This window comes from Pinus tabuliformis, chromosome 6, assembly GCF_031772625.1.
Source record: "Pinus tabuliformis cultivar Carrire ecotype Pingquan chromosome 6, CPIR1, whole genome shotgun sequence".
In the NCBI taxonomy this organism is placed as follows: domain Eukaryota; kingdom Viridiplantae; phylum Streptophyta; class Pinopsida; order Pinales; family Pinaceae; genus Pinus; species Pinus tabuliformis.
In genome coordinates, this window is record NC_142292.1 from 1339050725 (window position 1) to 1339076018 (window position 25294).

Below are 25294 nucleotides of genomic sequence, written 5' to 3' on the forward strand. Positions count from 1 at the left end.
ATGATCTATATTTTGACCAAACAATTTCTAGGGGGAAAGTACTCCAAATGGATTGTGATCCTGTAGGAGTTCGACTTGGAATCTGAAAAGTCTAAGTCGAAGAAATCTTTAGTTTTTTCGGAGTTGATGTGTGACTTCCCACGTGCTGACACGGAAACTGTGCGGAGGAGCTCATTGCAGACGAATCCTTGTTTCTAATAAGCACTTTAGATCCATGGTATGGGGATATCATAGTTTATCTCCAGACCCAATCCTTTTGGCTAGAAATTTCAAGGTTAGAACGTTGAAAAATACATTTCCAGTCCCAACAATTCAAAATTATTTGAGATACACTTTATCGTCATGGGGCAGACTTTGTTTTTCGACGTTGTTTAACTCATGAGGAAGATGAAAGGGTTCTAAATGACTGTCACTCTGGAGTGTATGGTGGTCATATGTCTGGGTTTGCCACAGCCTAAAAGATATTGCGCGCTGCCTATTTTTGGCCATCTTTGTTTGAATATTGTATTAACGCGGTCCGAAAATGCCACAACTACCAAATTTTTTATCGAAATATGCGCGCTCCACCTGCTCCTCTCCATCCTATAATTTCCGTCGGTCCTTTTGCGAAATGGGGTATCAATTTTATTACATGTAACCCTCACTCAGCCGGGGGGCATGCGTATATCATCCTTGCAGTAGATTATTTTACCAAGTGGGCCGAGGCGATGCCTACATTTGAGGCAAACGGAAAAACTACTGTGATTTTCATGTTCAATCATATAGTTGCTAGGTTTGGTGTTCCACAAGCGATTATCACTGATCATGGGCGTCATTTTTGAAACATTATGATGACTAAACTTACAGACCAACTTGGCTTGCATCACGATAGTTCAACTCCATATTATCCATAGGCTAATGGTCTGGTTGAAGCCATCAACAAAGTTCTAGTCATCATAATCCGACGAATCATTTGGATTCATAGGTCGAATTGGCATAACATGCTATTTTCAGCGCTTTGGGCGTATCAAACCTCAGTAAAAACGTGAACCGGTTTCACTCCTTTCCAACTGGTTTATTGTCTGGAAGCTGTGTTACCCATTGAATGCGAAATCCCGTCATTGCAAATGGCCATCGAATTACTTCCAGCCACTTCCGAAGAGGAAAAACGTTTGTTATACTTGGCTCAGCTAGATGAGAATCGACGTGATGCTGGATTAGCAATCGAAACTCATGCCAAAGTATTAAAGCTCAGTATGATCGAAATGTTACCCCTCAAAATTTTTCGGAAGGAGACCTACTCTTAATGTACAATCAAGAAAATGATAAATTAGGCACTGGAAAATTCGTACCCATGTGGCATGGTCCTTATGTTTTTAAGCGAAAGCTAGCAAAAGGGACCTATGAATTGCTAGACTTTGACGGGTCTCTTTAGGTAAACCTAGAAATGGTCTTTACCTGAAGAGGTATTATGCTTAAATCTGGGTGTGGAGATTTTTAGTTAGGTTTAGTTTTCTTTCTAGCTGGTGTGTTTTAGTTTAAAAAGTATGCTTAGCTTAGAGAGTGTTTTTTGTCATTATTCCTGCTTATCTTGATTTTACTCTTAATATTGCAGATGTCGACGCCTCTCCAAACATACATTGGTTTTGCTGATGGTGCTTGTCGTAATACACAGAACATTTCTTCCATAGCTTGGGTTATCTATTCGCCCTCTGGTGAGTTGGTATCTATGCATGGGGTAAGCTTCGGTCAAACAACGAACAACATTGCCGAGTATAGTGCAGTGATTGATTTATTATCTGAATGTATTTCATTTGGGATTCGGAGTTTGATAGCGAGGTTAGATTCTGAACTTGTTGTATTACAGCTTAATAGAGTATATTCCATTAGAAATCCAGTGTTATTGAGATTATTTTTGAGAGTTTGTCTCTTGGAACGTGAATTTTACTATATCGAATATCAACATATTCCAAGATATTTAAATACATTGGGAGACGCAATTGCTTCTCGAATGTTAAGTAGACATTTGCAATAATCATACAAGTAAATTTAAAAACATTCCATAACATGTTTTACAAGATAAGCTGGTAATAGTGATATAGTATAGCATAGAAGTGTGTCAAATATACATCGTCTTCGATCATAGGTTGAAAAGCACCTTATGATCAACAAAAATGATAGTACAAAAAGCTAAAAAGGTCATATGTGTCTACAACAGGCGATCATCCTATCAGTGGTGATGATCACGATAAGAAACCATTGTACGGGCCACCTTACAAAGGAACCTCCTGAAAGGTCCTGGGACCCCAATCACATAGCGTTGTAGCCTAAGAGGAATGTCATATATGCTGGTCTCTGGAATGTCTAGTGTCAAGCGCTCTAGATGGCTCTCCAATTCAGCCAAGGTCTATGTGGATTCATCCTGTGGGGCTGGTATTGCTGCAGTTGGTTGTTTCCTGATCCGGATTTAAACAGGAACGCAACAAATTACAGAGATAACCATATACACAAAGATGCAGTGGAAATAATACTTCATTTCATTAATGGAAAATACTGAAATATGCTTACAACCAGAAATGGAAATAAACTAGCTAGGGCGATGGTAGCTTATCTCTGAGAAGAGATGTGATGGCTACATGCCTCTGAACTGTGTTACAACGAGGCTCGAAGGCCTATTTATTGTTGAGAAACAATGGAAAACCCTTAACATTCCAAAACCTAACCCTAGGAGATGAAATGCCAAACTGTGGGCCTCGTTTGGGGTAAATTGGTACATCAACTTCCTGGGGTCGTAACTTTGGCATATGATCTCCATTTGACGTGTACAATAGCTCGTTAGAAAGATCTATCCGAGTACTACCATTGTTGGAACGGGCAACATTGGACCCATGTTGCCCCCGGATTCCCCAAAAAACGTCGTTTAGGGCCTCAAAACGGCTCCGAAAGTTCAGGACCCGAAAAATTGCTAAAAATAGTAAGTTGTGCTACAATTAAGGAAACTGAAAATGCTGAGAAAGACAATGGTGGGGGTCCAGGTGGACTTGGCAGGTGGCCACCAATATCCACCTAGATCATTCCTCCCCCCTTAGGAAGCAATGGTCCCCATTGCGTTGAGCTCCTCCATGAGATGAGAAAACTTTTGCTAAACTTGTTCCCTGGTGAGCCACTTGCCCTGCTGAAGGAGTTGGCCTGCTTTGACAACTCGATACAGTTGGATATTCTGTTGGCGAGTGTTCTTGATCTGTGTGTCCATGATCCGATCAGTTGCAGCTTGTTCCATGCTATCTGGATTTAATTCTGTGGGTTTGAGCTGTTCTGCAATGTCGGATGTGTCTAGCAATGGTGGAAAGTATGGCCGAAGGCGGTCCACATTGAACACTGGATGCAGGCCAAGGAATGGGGGAATGTTGAGCTCAAATGCATTGTCTCCCATAGCCTTAGTAATGGTGTAAGGACCATATCGGAGTGGTCTCAATTTCCGATAGGCTCCAGTAAGGCGTTCCTTTTGCAAATGCAACCAGACTTTGTCGCCCACCTGAAACTTGTGTGGCACCCGATGTTGATCATGTCGCTGCTTGTACTTGGCATTTGATTTCTCAAGAATGTCATGGACCTGCTGGTGAATATGTTGGATGCGCTCAATGAAGCTGGTGGCCTTATCTGTTTCGGACTGGACATGAGCTGAATTCATGTGAGTAGCTGCAAGTGGCATGGCCACATCAATGGGGCATAGTGGCTGGAATCCCAAACCCACCTGAAAAGGGCTATGGCCAGTGGAGCTGTGAAGAGCTCGGTTGTAGCTGTGCTGAACATAGGGAAGGCTCTCGTCCCATGTGCGTGGATGCTTTGAGTTATACATGCGCAGAATGTGCACAATCATCCTATTGACAACCTCTGTCTGGCCATCAGTTTGAGGATGGAAGGCTGTGGACTTCGTGAGTTTGGTGTCCAGCATTGACCAGAGACTGGACCAAAATGTGCTGAGAAACCGACTGTCCCGATCTGAGATGATAGACTGTGGGATCCCAAAGTGCACCCACACTCGTTCAAAGAAGAGTTTAGCAGTGGCTTCTGCTGTGATATTCTTCTTGCAGGCCACCATAATGGCCATCTTCGAGAACCTGTCGATGACCACAAAAACACAGTCATTTCCATGCTTAGTGGAAGGAAGGCCTGACATGTAATCCATGGAGATGGATTCCCAAGGTCGACTAGGGGTAGGCAACGGGGTATAGAGGTCGTGCTTCTTAATGGTCGGTTTGGCAATGGCACAGGCAGTACATGATCTGATGTACTTCCCAACATCCTGTCGAAGATTCGGCCAATAGAAATAATTTTGCAGTACTGCCACTGTTTTCTCGACCCCGAAATGCCCAGCAGCCCCACTGTAGTGTGCTTCCCAAATCATCTTGGCACGCTCGCTTGAAGGAACACAAAGGTGACCGAGGTGGCATAATAGGGCATCCTGGAGGTGAAAATCTGCAACATGTCGACCCTCCAAGAGTGTCTGGTAGGTGTGGCCGAATTTTGGGTCGCTTTTGTAGAGAAGTGGCCAATCAGAAGTCTCGTGCCCACAAGAGTTGAGCACGGTGGTTAACGCCATGATCGGTGGTCGACTGAGGCAATCTGCAACATTATTGGTGCTGCCCTTCTTATACTTGATATTCAAGTGGAACTGTTGCAGGTATGTAGACCATTTCTGATGGCGATCATTTTGCAATTTCCCTTGGGTCTATATGAACTGCAGGGGTCGGTGGTCTGTGTGGATGACCGTTACCTTCCCCAAAATGTAATGCTTCCATTGACGACAGGCCTGTAAAATGGAATACATCTCTTTATCATAAGTGGGTTACTTCCGGACTGTGTCTGAAAGTGTTTCACTGTGATATGCCACTGGATGTCCATGTTGAGTAAGGACTGCCCCAATAGCATAGTCAGAGGCATCTGTCTCGACCTCAAATGGTTGTTGTAAATCTGGTAACGCGAGCACTGGTGCCATGCAGAGGCGATCCTTCAACTCCTTGAATGCCTTCTGTTGAGATTCAGACCAAAAGAATTTTGCTTTCGCCCCTCCCTTGGTGACTTGACTCAAGGGCCAAGAAATATGAGAAAACCCCAACACAAACCTGCGGTAGAAGTTGGCAAGACCTAGAAAGCTGCGGAGTTCTGTTAGAGTGGTTGGAGAGTGCCAATCCCGAATGAGTTGGATCTTGGCTGGATCGACATGCACCCCCTGTTCATCAATGATGTATCCCAGATACTGAACCTGGGTCATGCCAAAAGTGCATTTCTCCAAATTGGCACATAGCTTGTGTTGCCGCAGTGTTTGGAGAACCTGTCGGATGTGGTGGAGGTGCTCTTCCCAACTCTGGCTGAAGATCAGAATGTCATCCAAGTATACTACTACAAAGGAGTTGGTGAATGGCCACAAGATCTCATCCATTAGCCTCATAAAGGTTGCAGGGGCATTCGTCAATCCGAAAGGCATGACCAACCATTCGAAAAGGCCCTCCTTGGATTTGAAGGCAGTCTTCCACACATCAGAGGGTTCGATTGGTACCTGGTGATATCCTGACTTCAGATCGATCTTGCTGAAATATTTCGCCCCCTTTAGTTGGTCTAGGAGGTCATCAATCTGCGGGATCGGGTACCTATTACGGACAGTGATCTTGTTCAGCGCCCGATAGTCAATACAGAGTCTCCACGTCCCATCCTTCTTCTGTACCAACACGATCGGGCTCCCATAGGGCGATGAACTCGGACGGATGTGACCTTTCTGCAGGAGCTCCTGAATCTACCTCTTGATTTCATTGTTCTCCAGAACGGCGCTCTAATAAATTGGTCCATTGGGTAGCGGCGCACCTGGGGTCAGATCGATGGAGTGCTTGACTTGACAGTGCAGAGGAACCCCTGCCGAGGAGGTGAAGATGTCCTCGTACTCCTCCACAATCTTGTCCATCTGTAGTTGTTGTGCAGAGGGACCCCATCTGGAGGCCGTGGCCACTGTCTTCTTCTTTCCTTGAGGGCGTATCATCAGGAAAACAAATTTCCTGGTTTTGGAAATGATCTTACTGCATTGTTTTGCAGTAATCAAAGAGATGGCGGCAGGTGGTGTTACCTCTGGTATCCTGAACAACTTATTTCCAAATGTAATAATAACAGCACGGGGCCTTGATTCATACGCAGCATGTCACTTCCACAAGTATGGTTGTCCTAGTAATACATCACAAACTTCAAGGGGAGCAATGTCACACAATACTTCATCCGTGAAGGGCTTGATGTTGTATGGAAGGCGACACTGCTGGCTCACGCAAAGATCTCATCCTTGGTGAAGCCACCCAATGGTGTATGGTTGTGGATGTGCTGTGGTTGGTAAGCCCAACCGCTTCATGACCTCTGCCGAAATGAGGTTTTTTTGACTTCCGCTGTCAACAATGAACTGTATCGGGGAGCCCTCTACCCACATCTGGGAGTGGAAGAGACGCTCCTCCTCCTCTGGATCTTCGGGTTCATTTTTCTGGATCTTTGCGGTAGCAACAGTGGCGCTGGGATCCGCATCAATGATCTTCTTCCCTTTTTCATACCCCTTATCGGGTTCTGACTCAGAGTCGGAACATGCATCTGACTCTGAAACCTTTAGCTCGGCCACCAGTGACTGCTTGGCCCGACACTCACTTGTGTTGTGAGTGGAGCTCTTATGGAACTCGCACCATTTTCCAGTGTCCTTTCTCGGCTTTGCAGTGCTGTTCTTTGCTTGCAGCTTCGGCTGGTTGTCTTGGGTTGTCCCGCCTTGGCTTTGTCCTTTGTTCTATGGTTTAGGGGAACCTTTCCCCTACTTTGGATTCGCAGATCCAAAGTCTCGCTTCTTTTGTTTAAACTTCTGCTCGACCTTGATGGCATATCGGTATGCTGCGCCGATCGAGGGGATGTTTAGGAATTGTATTTCTTCCTGGATGTACTTGTGCAGGCAGCCATGGTATTTGAGTATCAAATGTTGCTCCGAATCCTTGATACCCAACTTTGTGCGAAGGGTATGGAAAAGATTGGTGAACTCCGGCACGTCTTGGTCCCTTCCCTGCCGCAGCGTGGTCCACTTTATGTATTCATCGTCATAGCTTCCAACAGGGTAGTACTGCTCCTTGATGGCATCCCGAAACGAATCCCAGGTGGGTGCAGCTGAAAATAGTGAGCCAGTACTTTCATCCTTCTACTCGCAGTAGGTTTCCCACCAGTCCTTGACGTGGGGGGTTGCTTTGAGAAGAGCAAAAAAAATCTTTTCCCGACTCGAAAATTCATGAACAGAAAAATAACCCTCTAGCAGATTTAACCATTTATCTACGGCATCTACGTCTATCTGACCCTCGAATATGGGGATTTCAAAATTAACTTGTACCTTAAAGGGTGTGGCGTTTCCAGAGTAGCTGCTGGAAGCCGATGCGTTGCTTCTGGGTAGCCGTTGAAGGATCTGGGCAAAGTTGTCCATCATCGCGTTCTGTTGTCGCTCGAGGGCTTCTTCGAGCAAGATTTTGATGGGATCTCCTGCCCCCTCGTCTTTCTTCTCGTCCGCCATGGGAGGCCGTCGGGATTCGCGAGGCTGGTCTTGCAAAGGTTCAACCAGTTCAAGCCCTAACTCCTTATATCCCGACCTTGTTGGGGACATGCAAAGAAAACCAGAGAAAAAGCAAACCGCTCTGATACCACTGATCCGGATTTAAACAAGAACGCAACAAATTACAGAGATAACCATATACACAAATATGCAGTGGAAATAATACTTCATTTCATTAACGGAAAATACTGAAATATGCTTACAACCAGAAATGGAAATAAACTAGCTAGGGCGATGGTAGCTTATCTCTGAGAAGAGATGTGATGGCTACATGCCTCTGAACTGTGTTACCATGAGGCTCGAAGGCCTATTTATTGTTGAGAAACAATGGAAAACCCTTACCATTCCAAAACCTAACCCTAGGAGATGAAACGCCAAACTGGGGGCCCCGTTTGGGGTAAATTGGTACATCAACTTCCCGGGGTCGTAACTTTGGCATATGATCTCCGTTTGACGTGTACAATAGCTCGTTAGAAAGATCTATCCGAGTACTACCATTGTTGGAATGGGCAACATTGGATCCATGTTGCCCTCGGATTCCCCAAAAAACGTCGTTTAGGGCCTCAAAATGGCTTCGGAAGTTTAGGACCCGAAAAACTGCTAAAAATGGTATGTTGTGCTACAATTAAGGAAACTGAAAATGCTGAGAAAGACAATGGTGGGGGTCCAGGTGGACTTGGTAGGTGGCCACCAATATCCACCTGGATCATTTCCTCTCATAGGGCCGGAAAGTGGCTGGTCACCGTAGACCTACATCTGCATTTGAAACTTTTACTATCAATTTTGGGACGAGATAAAAAAAAAATAAAAATAATAATTAGAAAATTTTTAAAATTATTTTACCTGAGTCATCCCATTGCTCTCCTGGTGGAAGAGCCATGTCTGGGTCACCACGATAATCTACCCCAGCGTAAGGAAAGTCCCGAATAGCAAAAACTTGGTTCTCCAACCAATGGAAATACTCAAGAGTGAATCAAACGACCTCCGTCCCCTCTTCAGGATGACGGGCCATAACTACAACCCAACGCATCAGTTTGGGCTCTCGAGGCAGTCTAGCTCCAACAGTGAGATGCTGTGGGACCAACATTAGGACCCTCTCTAGACCAAACCTCACGACTAAAGCACCATATCCAAAGGTCTTCAGTTGTCTGTTCTTTGCTCTAGTCAGTTGGCCTTTTATGTTAGCCAACACAGCATTGCACCAGTTGAAGATGGTGCCTCGAAAGCAGTCTCCTACCATCCGCATTTGGGATCCAGTGGCTATATGTAGTGTTGCGCTTCCGCAGAGCCTGGTAACAGTAAACGCAATCACTTTGAGCTCAGGAAGGGATATGGTTTTGATATCTATCCCTTTGTCTCTAGTTTGGTCGCTGCAAAACTCTAGCTGGAGGCTCTCGACAGATTGGCCACCTGGCCTAGTCCCGAATAGAGTCAAGTGTTCACCTCTGAGGCAAACTAGTCAAGAAGTAAATGTCTTCTGGCTCCATTTCAAGCTGGTGACCACCAATAAAGAAGCACTAGTCCTGTATGTTCCACCTGTCTACCAGCCACTGCAAAAAGTCCACCTGGGCCCTCTTGCCAGGTATGGCCCAGAATTTGTATAAGTCGCATGCCTTCAATACATCAATCGAAGGTTGATGATTTATCATGGCAAGATCTACATCATCATGCTCCCGTTCTATCCAATCAAGCATGATGTATACCCTACATTCAAAAAAAGGTGAATTAGAATATCTAAAAGAAAAAATTTTGGGTGGAATTTGAGAAATTTAGGTTTAAAAACCTTTGTTGCGGGGACCGCACCCTCTCTGTTAGAGAAAATGCGTGGGTCCGCACTTTTCCTTCATGGTAGGTGTGGACCCTTGACTTTTTTCCTTTTACGAAAAAGTCGGGGTCCGCAGGTTACCTGTGCTATGCCTGCCGACCCCTGCGCACGGGTTTCTAACCTAAAAATTCCTTAAAAAATGAAATCAAAACCTAAAAACAAATTTGAAAGGGATGAACTGAAAGAGTAGGATGATGTAGATTACCTGGAGGAGACGGCGTTCGATTCCAACGAATGTATTTTCCGCAATATTCATGGGAAGTTTCTAACCAAAATCTCTCTTTTCTCACTTTGATGTCAAACAGTAAAAATGAATTTACAAAAGCCCTTTTTATAAGTATTTTGAATAAATGAGTTTTTAATTTGTTTATGTCTCACTTTAAAGAGGTAACTTTTGAAGCATTTTTATCTATTTTAAACAGGTATGAGTAATGTTTGAGTTTTTGTGCAGGATAATGGATTTTTTAGGAAAAATTTGTCATTCTCGACGAAAAACATTAGAGTCACCTTTAAGCTCCTTTCTGACTCCTAAAACATGAAAATATCATCGAGTTTTTCTTTTTAAACTCGTTAAAACGGAACTAAAAAGGCGGTCCCCTTACTACCCTTTTCTAACTGTAAAAACATGAAAAGATTGCCGGATTTTTGTCATTTCAAATTCGATATTGGTTATAAAACGACGTGTCATTGATCGCTTTTTTACTTTTTCGAATCAGAGGCACTAATTATGAAAAGTACTCCTTGGTCGTAATGATCAAGCGGTTCTCTCAAGTATTATTTTATGCTTTTTCAGGCTTGGGAGACACAAATTTAGGAAAAAGGACAACCATGGAGTTTTCTTAAGTTTTTCCAAACTCTCTAAAATTCAAAAATGCCATCCTATACTGGACTCATTAAAATCTAACAGTGAAGGACCTGTTCAATTACAAATAGGAACGGACTACTCCTTCTTACGGTTCTAATTTAAACTAAGTTGGACTCATCCGAAGGATGAGCTTATAATCAAGAAAATGTTATCCTCCTCAAGCTTGTCAAAAAATAAAGAGGTACTTGCCAGAAATGGTGGAGGAAAGGAGAGAAAAATGAGCCTGTTCGTCATACTTTGTAACCACTCTTGAACACGACACTATTATTCACCTGGGTTGGGAAATCCTTTGCCTAACAGTTGACCAAACCATATTGAAAGTCTTCAGCTAGTCTCTGGCTATTAACTTTGGGTCAATTGTTACCAAACCATCTTCTGCGTCATTATGTGTTCAAGAGGTCAGTGCAAATAAGCCATTCATCTGTGAAATATCTGTCATCCATCTTGACCATCCCTGAGTCAGTCCTTGCAACTAAATTTCTTCAAAATTGATCTATGATTTCGTGTTGTGGGTCTGCCTAGGACGAATCGCTTTCTATTGACTTCAGCTCATTATCTAGAAAGATGATCTAGAAATCGTCAGTACCTTAGGATCTGCATGCCTCAATGGCAGGTTTCTCGCCTTCGACGATAGGTTGCATCATTGACCTTTGATCAAAGGATTCCGCGACATGTTCGACATCAACACATCTATTCACATTTCATGGATTGTACTGAGTACTTTGACAACCATTGAAATTACTGGTGGTTTCTCTCACACTTTTTAACAGTTTACATCATTGACTGGTACTCAGTGGTTTCTACCACGTTCGACTTTGACATATTCATTCACATGGTTAGAATCGTACTATTTCGGGAAGTAGAAATCAAGACCCTGGATCTAGTTTCCACCATCTAGGCTACGAGGAATTTTGTATTCATTATACAATGGACTATTCATAAACAGATGGCTGCGTCCATACTGTGTCTATACTTGTGATGTATTACAAGATCATTCCTATATCAGAGCAGTAATTAGTTTTCTAGTCAGTTTTGATCTGAGTATGGGAATGCCTACCTCAACGACGATATGATCTCATATATATATTTTGCATTGAATGTTTTTTACAGGTTGCAACTGGGCTCTCCACAAGATGATCCTCGAAATGATAAAGTACTTCACTCTTCTCAGATGATAAATGAAATCCTCATCTACTACAGACTTCGCACTTTAGGGGGCAATCTGTTACACAAAATATTGTCACCATGAGTATTTGCAGTTAGTATGGGTCTACCATCATTCATACTGTCCTCCTAAGCAAGTCTCAAACCTTAGCTCTTCATGTCAAGCTTTGAAAATGAGAGAAAGACCTTAAAAATAAATAAAGCTCTGGTTCTGCACTTTCTCTCACTGTTGCCTATGGTCCCGCACCCCCTATTCATGTTACCTGCGGACCTGCCCGCTCTATCTCTAAAGGAGTGGGTGTGGACCCTTGTGAAAGTCAAAAAGGCGCAAGTTTATTCTTAAAAACTCACTTTGGGTTAATTCTAGATGATTCTAGAAGGAATCTTGACGTGGATGGTTCGCTCCTAGGTGGTTCATGCATCCCAAAAGTGAAGGATATAATCCATTGATGAGAGGAGCTTATCCCTTTGAAGGAGGGCTTTATCCCTTTCAAGGAGGACCTAGTAACTTCCCTCCATTACACTATAAATTAAGGCATTGGGCTGGTTCCTAAGGAGGTTAGAAGATGAACATTTTTGAGGGTAAATGTTGTTGGAATTGAGACTTCCTAGTTAAGCTTGAGAGGAGAGATCACATACCTTTTGACTTCATTGGAAAGAGAGTGAAACTTGTCAAAGTAGGGGAGACTTCTTGCTGGACCCTGGGAGGAGCTTGTATAGCATCAAGGCACAGGTTGTAAAGTTCTTCTTTGATTTAAGTTAATACAATCAAATTCATTTTTCTCAGCAGATTGTCTTATGTGATTTGTTTCATGAATTCCTTGATCATCATGATAAGTATGCTTTATTATATTGGCTTTTTAGGTGTTATTTAATTTGTGTGCTTGTTTGTGTCTGTAGATTCTCTACAAGGGAGATCATTTGGATCAATGGAGCGAGGCTTCCACAAACTTGCATTGGAACAAAGGTAGGCCTAAAACACTTGTTTGCCTTCATTTATAAATTACATATTTAGAGAAAGATAGAAGTTGATTGATTTGTTTGTTGCTAGATATCATTAGATACTAGGGAGGTCGGTCTTGTCCGCAAGAACGACTCATCTGGTTGACAGAATGGAAAATCCCCACATCCTTAAAGCATATGCGAGGATTTCTGGGGTTGACAGTGTATTATCGCAAGTTTGTTAAGAATTATGGGAGAATAGCAGCACCTATAACAACATTATTGAAGAAAGATGCATTTTCATGGACTCCAGAAGCAACAAAGGCCTTCGAGCATCTTAAAGAGGCAATGTGCCAAGCACCGGTCTTAGCTAGACTGGACTTCACAAAAACCTTTATTGTGGAATGTGATGCTTCAGGAAATGGAATTGGTGCTATTTTAATGCAAGATGAAAGACCCATTTCTTTTGAGAGTCGTCCAATCAAGGGAAAGTTTTTACACAAAGCTATTTATGAGAAGGAAATGTTGGCAGTACTACATGCGCTTAAGAAATGGAGACCCTACCTAATGGGAAGACACTTCAAGGGAAAAACGGATCATGATAGCCTTAAATACTTTCTAGAACAAAGATTATCCTCTGAAGAGCAACAAAAGTGGGTCACAAAGATGTTGGGTTATGACTTTGAAATCATCTATAAAAAAGGGAAGAAAAATGTGGTGGTAGATGCACTCTCAAGAAAGGATGAGGATGTGGAAGCATTTTTGTGCACCATTTCAATTATCCAACCAGATTGGATAACAAGGGAGGAATTGAAGAATGATGAAGAAGTGTGGGCACGTATTCGAAAGTTACAACAAGATTCCAATACATCTGATACATTTAGCAGGCAAAATGATTCGTTATGGTACAAAGATCGCTTATACCTCTGTAAGAATTCCCAATTCAAACAAAAGATTCTTATGGAATTGCACACTTCTCCCTTAGGAGGGCACTCAGGATTTTTAGAAACTTACCACGGGGTTAAGAAGGAATTTTTTTTGGGATGGCCTTAAATTAGATATTCAAAAGTTTGTGGCGGAATGTTTGGTTTGCCAACAAAATAAAGTTGAAACAATTAAGACCCCGGGTCTGTTGCAACCTTTATCCATTCCAAGCCAACATTGGGAGGAGGTTTTAATGGATTTTATCACAGGTTTACCCAAGTCTGAGGGAAAGAGTGTCATCATGGTGGTAGTTGATAGACTTACCAAGTATTCACACTTTTGTGCATTATCACATCCATTTAAAGCTAGTACAGTTTCTACTGCATTTATGGAAACAATTCAAAAGCTACATGGAAACCCAAAGATTATTGTAAATGACAGAGATCTCATTTTCACTGGAAATTTTTGGACAAAATTATTTTCTTGTCTTGGTACTCAGTTAGCTCATAGATCATCTTATTATCCTCAATCTGATGGGCAAACTGAGATATTAAAAAAATGTTTGGAAGGATATCTTCGTTGCTTTGTATCTAATAAACAGACACAATGGGTCAAATGGTTGCCTCCGGCTGAATGGTGGTATAACACTTCCTTCCATACAGCAAAAAAAATGACCCCACTTATGGCACTTTATGGATATCAGCCACCATCCATCACATCATATTTACGAGAAAATTCTAAGGTTGAAGCAGTGGAAGATCACATCGAATTTCAACAACAAGTCCTCCAACTCTTAAAGGATAACCTTGTGTGGGCACAGAATAAAATGAAACAACAGACAGATCAACATCGCAACGAAAGAAGTTTTGATGTAGGTCAATGGGTATTCCTACGACTAAAACCATATAAACAAATGTCCCTGAAGCAAGCTAAGAAGGATAATAAATATCACCAAAGTATTATGGTCTGTACAAGGTGTTGCAAAAGATTGGTAGTATGGAATACAAATTGGAGCTTCTGCAGCTTCTTCAGTGCACCCAGTTTTCCATGTTTCATGTTTAAAGAAGGTTATAGGTGACAAGCTCCCAGTTCAAACAATATTGCCAGAACTTGACAAGGAAGGAAATCTTATATTGGAACCGAAAGCAGTCATAGAAACAAGAACTCATCAACTACGAAATTGATCAATTTCATAGTATCTCATCAAGTGGAAGAAGTTATCCGCTAAAGATTCCAGATGGGAGTATGAGAATTTTATGCAGAAGCATCCAGAACTACTCAAGCATTGAGGACAACACTTTTTTGAAGGAGAGGGGCATGTTAGGTCCCTATAATACTAGTGATTACCCCATTAATATTGTAGTTATATCCCTTATTAATATCGTTCTGCCCCTATTTGTCCCCATATTGTTATTACTGTGCCCCATAGAATCCCTCTATTGTTTTTTTTGTGGCTTTATATTATTATTGTTAGGTCGGCTGGGTTATATTGTGACTCCTTAGACTCCTATATATAGAAAGAAGGTTTTTTCATTTGAATCATCAAATAATCATTCATTTGTGTAATGTAAAGGAGGTTGCCCCCTCGAAGAGGCTGAATTCTAAGGCGTTGATCTATCTTTTCTATCTTTTTGTGAGCTGGTTTCATACCAATGAAGAAATGATCTTGTTTTAAAATGGTCGTACTAACTCATGTGTTGAGACAACTGATATGTACTTAAGTGTAATAGGTGACATTTGTAGCATTATTTCTAATGACTATGAGTTGACTATGGATTATGACATGATTTTTAGTCATGGTAAAGGTTTATTTCAAATTGATAGATATCATTGTCTTGATATTTGGAACATGTAGTTGGCTTTTGAACTATTGTAGGAAACATGTCTGGTACTATCTTGGCAATGTAATAGTTGATGTGTTTATATAACTTACTGTTGGGTGATGCGACACTGCATAGTAAGACTCAATTGCAGCAAGGAAATGGTAAAAAAAGGGGAGTTGGGACAAAAATCCTTTGGTTATGATTGGAAACCCTACTTCCAAAAAATGATTTTTTCTCTTATAGGAAGTCTCCTTAACCCTAATTGTTTAGAAATTATGTGGATATGTGCTATATTCATGGAAATGCATTTGTCAGGCATAACAGTTGGTGTCTAGTTTTAGCTAGATATGTCAAAAAAATTGGGTTCCCTTGAGAGATGGCATGGATGTGCTCAGTCGTAAGACATCGTGCTTGGAACAGGAAGGTCAAGTAACTGTTGTATTTCTACATTTATTTATATGTTGACAATTATGCGTTTATGGTAGTTTGATGTAGGGAGTGGCATGATGAGAGAGGCTACCATGAAATCTTGAAGAAGGCTCGGGTTGAGCTTTCCTTGAGAACCATGGAATTGAGTCATCGTTTTTATTGCTAGTATTGTGCTTTTGGTCCTTTTTTATTGTTGCACTTGATTTGTGATATTAATTGTGTCTAGTGCATGATCAAGGAACTTTGTTTGTGATGTTATATTGTTATTGTTTTTCATGGTTTTCTCTCGCTTTCTTCTTGCTATTTCCTTTCATGTTTTGAGGGTCATGGGAAGTGGTTGGGAAAGAGGAAAGATAATGGAGCTTAGGGAGCACTGAATGAAACCTAGCAGGTAATGTAAGGCCTGAATGAAGCTCGATGCATGAGTAAGGGAAGTTAAAGGTAAGAATATGCCAACCAATTCGGTTGGTTCAGTCCTTTGGTGTAAATGGACAGTGGAAATACAGTCATGAGAAAGGTAACAGGAAAGGTGATTCAAATGGAACTGAGGCATTAGATTCATTAGCTATGTTGGGAACGATTGTTCTCAATGTTGTGCATGGTGTTCACTGATAAAGGGAGTTATCTTAACCTTGACCTTGGGTTATCTGGTAATTATGTTATGGTCATGATTATGCTCATGTTTATATACATATGTATGTGTGTATGTATGTCATTGTCTCATAGGATCCTGATTTTTTTATCCTAATGTTTATGTATAGGTATCTATGTATCTATGTATCTATGTCACTATTTGATAGGGTTTTCAGGGATCATTCTTGTGGAGGAATTATTGCTTATGCATGTAAGTGCCATGACAAGGTTCCTTATCTTATGGCGAATCAAATGGTGAGAGTAGCCATGAAAAATATACAAGGTCAATATTATTGGTATATTTATTCTATCAAAGATAACTCTCAGGGATGCATTAGTTGAATCAAAGAAGTGAGATTCGAGGCATGCTGGTACAAGCATGGATAACGCATTGGAAGCAAGGTTGCTAGGTAGAAACAGTGTGGTTTTAGTTGTGTGGTACTACTATTGTGCATATGTTGTACATGTTGCATATGTGACATTGTGTGAATGCAGTGTTGTGTATATATAGTGTGTGTAGATGTTGTTTATACAATTTTATGTACATGGTCGTACATATAGTGTTGTGTGAATATTGCATATGATGTGATTGGTATAGATGGTGCTATGTACATGTTGGATATGCGGTGTTGTGTACATATTGTATTGTGCGCATGATGGATATGTAGTGTTGTGTGGATATGGTGGATTGCACATGTTGGATAGGTTGTGTTGTGTACATATGATGTTATGTAGATGTTGCATATGCAGTGCTATGTACATATGGTGTTGTGTGCATGTTGTATTTATTGTCCTATGCACATATGGTATTGTGTGCATGACTCTACACATGGTGTTGTGTGCATGTGGTATTATGTACATGTTTTACATGTGGTGCCATGTTCATGTGGTGTTGTCTGCATGTCGTGCATATGGTGTTGTGTACATGTAGTTTCGTGTACATGTGCATGTGGTGTTTTGTACATCTATTGTTGTGTACACATTGTACAAGTGGTACAATGTACATGTGGCATTGTGTACATGTTTTGCAGTGGTGTTGTGTATATGTGATGGTGTGCACATGTTATACATATGGTACTAGTGTACATATGTGATTGTGTGCATGTCGTATATGTTGTGTTGTAGGTATGTGGTACTATGTATGTGCATTGGGTAGTCATGGTATCATGACATGTGTATTCATTTTTGTGTACTATGTGTACGTATATGTGGTGTGTCATACACTTGGTGTAGGCGTATGTATGTATTGTGTTGCATCATACATTGTATGTAGGAGTATGTATTATGCTTTGGTTTACATTGGGTGTAGGTGTATGTGTTGTATGGAAGGTGTAGGTGCATGTATTTCATGTTGTTGTATTTCATGTGTGGTTATATGTGTGTGATTTACACTACGTGTATGTACACATGGTTGAGGATATGACATTGGGTGTTTTCAACTGAGGAAACTGATCTTGTGTGCATATGGAATGAAGACAGAGGTAGAAGCTAAGGATTGATTAAAGAATAAGTATCAGTATTTTACTTTAGTTTTATTATGCATGTGATTTATGATTCTAGTTTATGATGATTACAAGTGATCTATGATTTGGTTTATGATGGTTACATGTGATTTATGATTTTGATCTATGATGGTTGTGTTTTTAACTAACTTGATGTGATATGTTTATACATGATGATTTGATCGAACAACTAGTTTGACCTGTTATGATGGGAAGTAAACAAGATTGGAAGTTACCTTATTGATGAACTACCAACGAGGTATGATGTGAATTTATTTCAATTTATTTTAAATCTAATAGAAATTATGTGCTTGGTACATGAATGAATGAACATACCCAGTTGGGTGGTTGAAATTGAATATAAGAATTAGAAACAACAAAAGGAATTGGAAAATGCAATAGTATGTTGGTAAAGCACTTAAGGAGCAGGTCCATTGTGGGACCTTTGTACCCAATAGTGTCCATTGGTTTCCATGATCATGATATGACCAGTATGATGTTTTTGATGTAGGTATATGCCTTGGTTGTTTGTCCCTCTACTGCGAGGAAGCTCTGGCAAGTGATGGATCGCCGCGGATAGGGGATGTCGGGGAAATTGGAAGGTGAGTGACTATAAGGAAGGGGTGACCAGATTTTCTCGAGGGACTGTGTAGTAGAGAAGGGAAGGTTGGGGTTGGATTTTTTTTGTCATTATCATTTCCAGATGGAATCAGATGCAAATTGGGAGTGCACCTTGGAATAATGACCTAGTAACTATTCACTGATAGGACAAGTGGCACAGGATTATAGTGTTGGACATTGGATGTAGATTCGACTTTAATAGTGGATTCTGAACTTCCTAGGAAGGAGGTGAATCATGGTATTACTTTCACGGTAGAGGTGTCAGCCTCTGGATTCCCTTGTTGTGGATGCAAGCATTGTATCCTTTTATTTGTTTATGTGTATATTATTGTAAATACCATAATGAGATGTGTTATAAAACTCTAGTAAATGGTATGTTTGTCATGTTTTAGCATATGGTCATTGTAAATATTACAACGATCTATGTTATAAAGCTCCATGGATAGTATGTTTTGTTTTCGGTGGTCTTGCTAGTTATAGGTGTCATTTAAAATAGAGGATGGTATTTCCCCAAGGGGGGGTTCTGTAACAACCATGGTTAAAAGTACATGTAAATAGAAAAATATAAGACCACGATTAATGGGACATGTATTCCACGCTAAATGGTGGGAAAACAATCCTAGTCAGTGTTCAATTTGGTTATTATAACTCTTAAGGAAATTGGAAAAGTCAATGGAAAAGGATTTGGAAAGGCATGAAGCATTTATTGGTATTTTATTTATGAAAATAATTGAAACTAGGAGAAAAGGAAGGTGAAAGGTCACAGGTTGCATGTGAGGATAAAAATGAAGGAAAATAATGGAAAATGAAGAAAATAGAGGCCTCATTAATAAAAAGGCTTACGAGGATCAATTGGCAAGCATTCGATAGGTTTTCGTGGAGCTCTCTCATTTTTTTTCTCTTTCACTCTTGGAAACTTAGACTTTTCTTGGAGCACTTTGGCATTGGATCAAGAAAAGAAAATAAGACGAGGGGAATGAAGGAGAAAGTAAGGAAGATCATGATCAAGCAACTACAGAAGGATTCTTTGCAGATTGTGATTTGCATTTTTTATTTCCTTACTATATTTGTCATGAATGGTATCTCATGTGGTTCTTTTGTTATCATGGCATGGGTTTTACCAAGAGTGATAGTTTTTACACCCTAGCCTTTTGATTTCTGAATAGCCATGGTGTGATGGGGTTCTCATGTTTTCACTAAGCTGGATTTTTGGACGGATTTGAAACTGAGTGAGGTCGATCTCCAAATGATAGAACACATGGACTAGTAACCCCTGAACCAGACTGTGGGTTGCGGTAAAGCTGTATTTTTTGTTGCCTCGGTGGGCCTAGGAATTGTCAAACGATGAATGGCAGGATATACATAGAGCCCATAAGTGGTTTCCCTTCATTAGGCCTAGGAATCCTTATCAAATAATGGTAGGATATACGGTAAGCCTAGAGGGTGGTGTCTTGGTTTAGGGCCTAGTGATTCCTAGATCAGACTGTGGATTGTAGTAAATCCGAAGAGAGTAGGAGATAGGAAAATTCCTCATGGTGTAGGTCAATAAATCTTGTGGCCCTACTGATCTCATGGAGATCATGGTAAATCTTGTTATGAAATGTTTATTGTGTTCGCCTAGTGATTTGGGATGGATTATGGTAAAGCATGGTTTTTATTGATGAAGGTGAGGTGGTTTATCCGAAGGATTCCCTATTTGGTTCTTTTGATTTCAGTGCCACATTCATGCTTGGAATATGGCACGTGGGTGAATGGATTAAGAGCGATTTGGTTCAATCATTCTATGGTCAGGTAGAACATGGTAGTCCCATCTCGGGTTGGATTTTACATTCATTAATAAGAGGTTCTCTCCTTGATATATTATGTATAAATGTACTAGTTTATATGTCGATTTTATGGCTGATGTATCCATCATCTTTCAGTTGTTATTATGATGGTTATAAGCATGTATTATTATAGTCAGAATTTATGGATTCCTTTATGTTTTGATTTATAAGTGAATGAAAAATGTACCTATGACATAATATATGATAATGGAGCTAATGATATAAGGGAATAATTCTTCTTAGATATTCTCAGACAAGTATGAGACCCCTTTGCTTAAATTTGTTGTTTACACCTCTAGATTACATATTTGTGATATGTTTGATGAAATTCACATCATGGCTACTAGGGGTATAGTCAAGTCCTTGTTCAAGTAATTCTGGGCAATGACATGGGGTTTGGGATTGAAAAAGTGGTTCAAATTTGGGGGATGTTGGCACAACACAGAGAAAACTAGTCCCTCAACATTGGCTTAACATGCTATGGGAGCTTCCAGAGCCTTCAGGACACATGTATGCCAATATAATGGGAGCTTCCAGAGCCTTCAGGACGCATGTATGCCAATATCATGGGAGGATATATGGGTTAATTGGTTTAAAAATTTAGTGGGACATAGTAATTGGTTACCTGAGAGGTTCTGATGGTTCACGGGTGTCTCGATGCTAAAGTGGAAGGTGTATATGGGGAGCTTCCATTGGTTCCACTTTCTTAAGGTCATCTATATGATTAAATCCCATCGTAGTAGCCTCTCATGACATGTTTACCCTAATTGGTACATTACTTGGGTAGATATGGGAGGAGGGTTTTACAATGGGGTTGTTACAAACCCCTCCCACTTGGGGGAACCATTTCCTTCATGTTCTATGACACCTATGACGAAGAAACTGTTGAAAATAAAAAATATACTACCTATGGAGCTTTACAAAATAGCACATTGCATTATTTACAATAACCACTTCTAAAAACATGATAAGCATACCATTCACTGGAACTTTATAACACAAACCATTATGGTATTTACAATAACAAACACACATACTTATATACATTTTCTTCAACCAACAAATAATCATACTACCTATGGAAATTTATAACCACAACTCAATATAGTATTTACAATAATATATGCATATACATATGCACATTTGCCTTAATCATCAAATAAAATAATATGATGCTCGCATCAGTCAATAGGGGAATCTAAAGGCTCACACCTCCACACTCAAAAGTAGTACCAAGATTGACTTCCTTACTAGGAATTCCAAAATCCACTATCAAATCCAAAGATGAATCCAATTTCCGGTACACACCCAATGTTCTTCTAATTCCATCTGGCAATTCTAATGACAAAAAAAATTTTAGTACCCAAATTTTCATTCTCTATTGCATAATTCCTCAAGCAATCTAAACACCCCTTTCCATGTAGTCACTCACCTTCCAAGTTCCTGACATCTCCTTCTCTGCTACACAGTACCTTGGGTGATCCATACCTTGTCAAGGTTTACTCGCATCGGAAGGTCCAAAAAACAAGGCATATCCCTGCCTCAAAACCATCATACCTATCATAGTGTGCTCATGGAAATTAGTGGACACTCTTAGGTACGAGTGTCCCACAGTGGCCCTACTCCTAGATGCTTTACGAGCATAGTGTTTTTTGTTCCAATTTCTTTTGGTCTTGCTGCTAATTCTTGCATTATGTTTGAACCACCCCAAAATGTCCATTTCCCTACTTCCATGCATCAAGCACATAATTCCCATTGGACTAAAAAGGAGTTGAAATAAATTCACATCATACCTTATTGGTGGCCCATTAATAAGGTGCACTTTCAATTCTGTTTAATTCTTGTCAGAACAAGTCAAACTAATTCTTCGATCAAATCATCGTGTACAAACATATCAAATCTGGTTAGCTCAAAATGAAACTATCATAAATCAGAATCATATATCACAAGCATAATTAAAAAAATGAAATAAAATAATGATACTCATCTTTCAAATGGTTCCTTGCTTCTACCTTAGTTATTTCTCCTTTCTATACACACACTAAATTGATTTCCAAACCTGGGAAGTACCGAATGCATTTTCTTCTCTTTAATCATGTACACATGTTGGTCTAGTTTTCCAAACATGGCAAGAAACCACACCCTTTTCTTCTCTTTAATCACGTACACACACTATTCTGGGTTTGCAAACCTGACAACACCCAACCCCTTCTCTTCAGAGAAATAAGGGAATTTAGATATTAAATTCTTCCTCCCTCAGTATTAGCGACAAGGGCATACATAGAATAAACGAATTCAACCCTCAAGATTAACAACGAGGGCATCGAGAAACTAAACTACCTCAATCCTCAATATCAGTAATAAGGGAATCCAAAGACTAAACCATCTGAACCCTCAATATCAATGACAAAGGAAGGTGGAGACTAAACTTCCTTAACCCTCAACATCCATAATAAGGGCCCAAACAATCCCATACATGCCTGTCCCATCACATTGTATAACAAATACACATACACAATGTGCAACACAACCCATACACCTACACTCGATGTACAATATGTCACACTCACCTACACCTGGTGTATAGCACCACAATTACACCTACACCTGATGTACAACACCACACTTACACCTACACCTGATGTACAATAGAATACATATATTTACACATCATCCAATATAATGAATACACATGTTGTCACATAAAAACTATACAATATGTGTAAAACAATACCATGTATACTCAACACAACATGTTTGACATGTAAATAATACCACAATGTGCATATAACACCACATGTACACAACAAAACATGCATAACTTGTACAAAGCACCACATGTATACAACACCACGTGCACAACATGTACAGAACATCACATGTACACAACACCACCTAAATAATGTGTACACAACACCACCTGCACAATGTATACACAGAACCACATGCACATAACAACATACTTACAACATGTACACAACACCACATGAGCAGAACACCACATGTACAACATGTAAATAACACCATACGTACAACATGTACACAACACCACATATACACAAGACCATATGTACAACATATACACCAGACCACATGTACACAACATTGCATACACAACATGTAGACAAAAAAATATATTCATTGCATAAGATATGAAACATGTACATAGCACCATTAGTATACCTGAATACCACATTGTCTTTACCAAGAAACCTAGCTTCTAGTGTATTCCAATTATGCATGCAGCTTCGTCCAACATGTCATTGATCACACGAATTTCATTCAGCTAATGTATCCCTTAGCATAACCTACCATAACATAAACATAGGCATAGTAAAAGCACATAATACCAATCATATCCACATGATACTAAACCTGTATATCTATCAGGGCTACCCTCCGTACTTGATTCCTCCTAAACAAAGAACCTCTTCAGGTCATTCACCTGCATAAGAAATCATTCCTCCACAACGTGTAAACATAACCACATGAACATAGCACCATATTTACAATATGTGCATAGCAGCACATGAACACAACACCCCGTGTACAACATGTACATAACACCATATGTACAACATGTACACAACAACACATGTACACAAGACCATATGTACAATGTATACACCATACCACATGTACACAAGACTGCATACACAACACCATCTATTCATTGCAATAGATATGCAACATGTACATAGCACCATTAGTCCACCCAAATTCCACATTGTCTTTACCAAGAAATCTAGCTTATGGTGTATTCTGATTGTACATGCTTCTTCCAACATGTCACAAATCGCACTGCTTTCATTCAGCTAATGTACCCCTTAGCATAAAGTTCCATAATATAAACATAGGCATAGTACAAGCACATATTATCAATCATATTCACATGACACTAAACTCATAAATCTATCAGGGCTACCCTTCCTACTTGATTCCTCATAAATGAAGAACCTCTTCAAACCATTCACCTGTATAAGAAATCATTCCTCCACAAGAATGATCCTTGATAGCCTTGTGGGACAACACCATGAACACATACATATATACATATAAACATTAGCGTAAAACAATCATGATCCTTGAAAACGATGTCATAAAATGACATACATGCATGTATACATATATAGACATCACCATATTCATGATCACAACATAATTACCATATATCATAAGTTCAAGGTTAAGCGAACCCCCTTTATTTGTGGAACACATACACAACCTTGAGTACAATAGTTCCAAACATAGCCAAAGCATCTCATGCCTTAAATACATTTACTTTAGTTTTCTTGTTACCTTTCTTGTGGCTATCATTCCACCATCCATTTATCCCAATGGACCCAACCAATCCAACTGGTTGTCATATTCTTTCCTTCCACTTCCCTTTACTCATGCATTAGGCTTCATTCATTTTTTGCATTACCTGTTGGGTTTCATTCAAGTATTCCCAATCTCCATTAACTTTCCTATTTTCCAAACTAATCCCAAAGAACCTCAAAAAACAAAAGGAAATAACAAGAAACAAACAAGAAGAAAACCATGAAAAAAAATAATTGGCATGGCCATGCACTAGAGATAAATAAAACTTCAAATCAAGCATAAACAAATCACAAAGAAATGAAATAACAAAACTTTAAACATACACTATGACTCAATCCCCATGGGTTCCTAATGCTTCTAAGGGAAATATCAACCCAAGCCTTCCTCAACATTGCATGGTAGTCTCTTTTTCCATGCATTCCCCTGCATCATATTTCCATAAACACAAACCTTCGAGCGCATAAATATACATAGAAATGTACTAGTTACCTTACCTTGTTGTTCCCAACATGATAACTTGTAGTTGAACACGTGAATATATAATCTATAAAGGGACTCTAATTCTCTTGACGAATCCAAATATAGCTATAAAACTAGTTGTTATACTTGTCAAATACATGTTCAGGAATATAGCACATATCCACATAATCTCAAACAAAAATAGGGCTAAGAAGACTTCCCATATTCATGTAAATAACTCATCCATTTGGAATTATCCTTTCCAAACATAGCCAAAGGAATTATCACCTAATTCCTTTCTTCTACTCTTTTCCTTGCAAGAATTGAGTCTTATTATGTGCTATCACATCACCTAGTTGTTAGTTATATA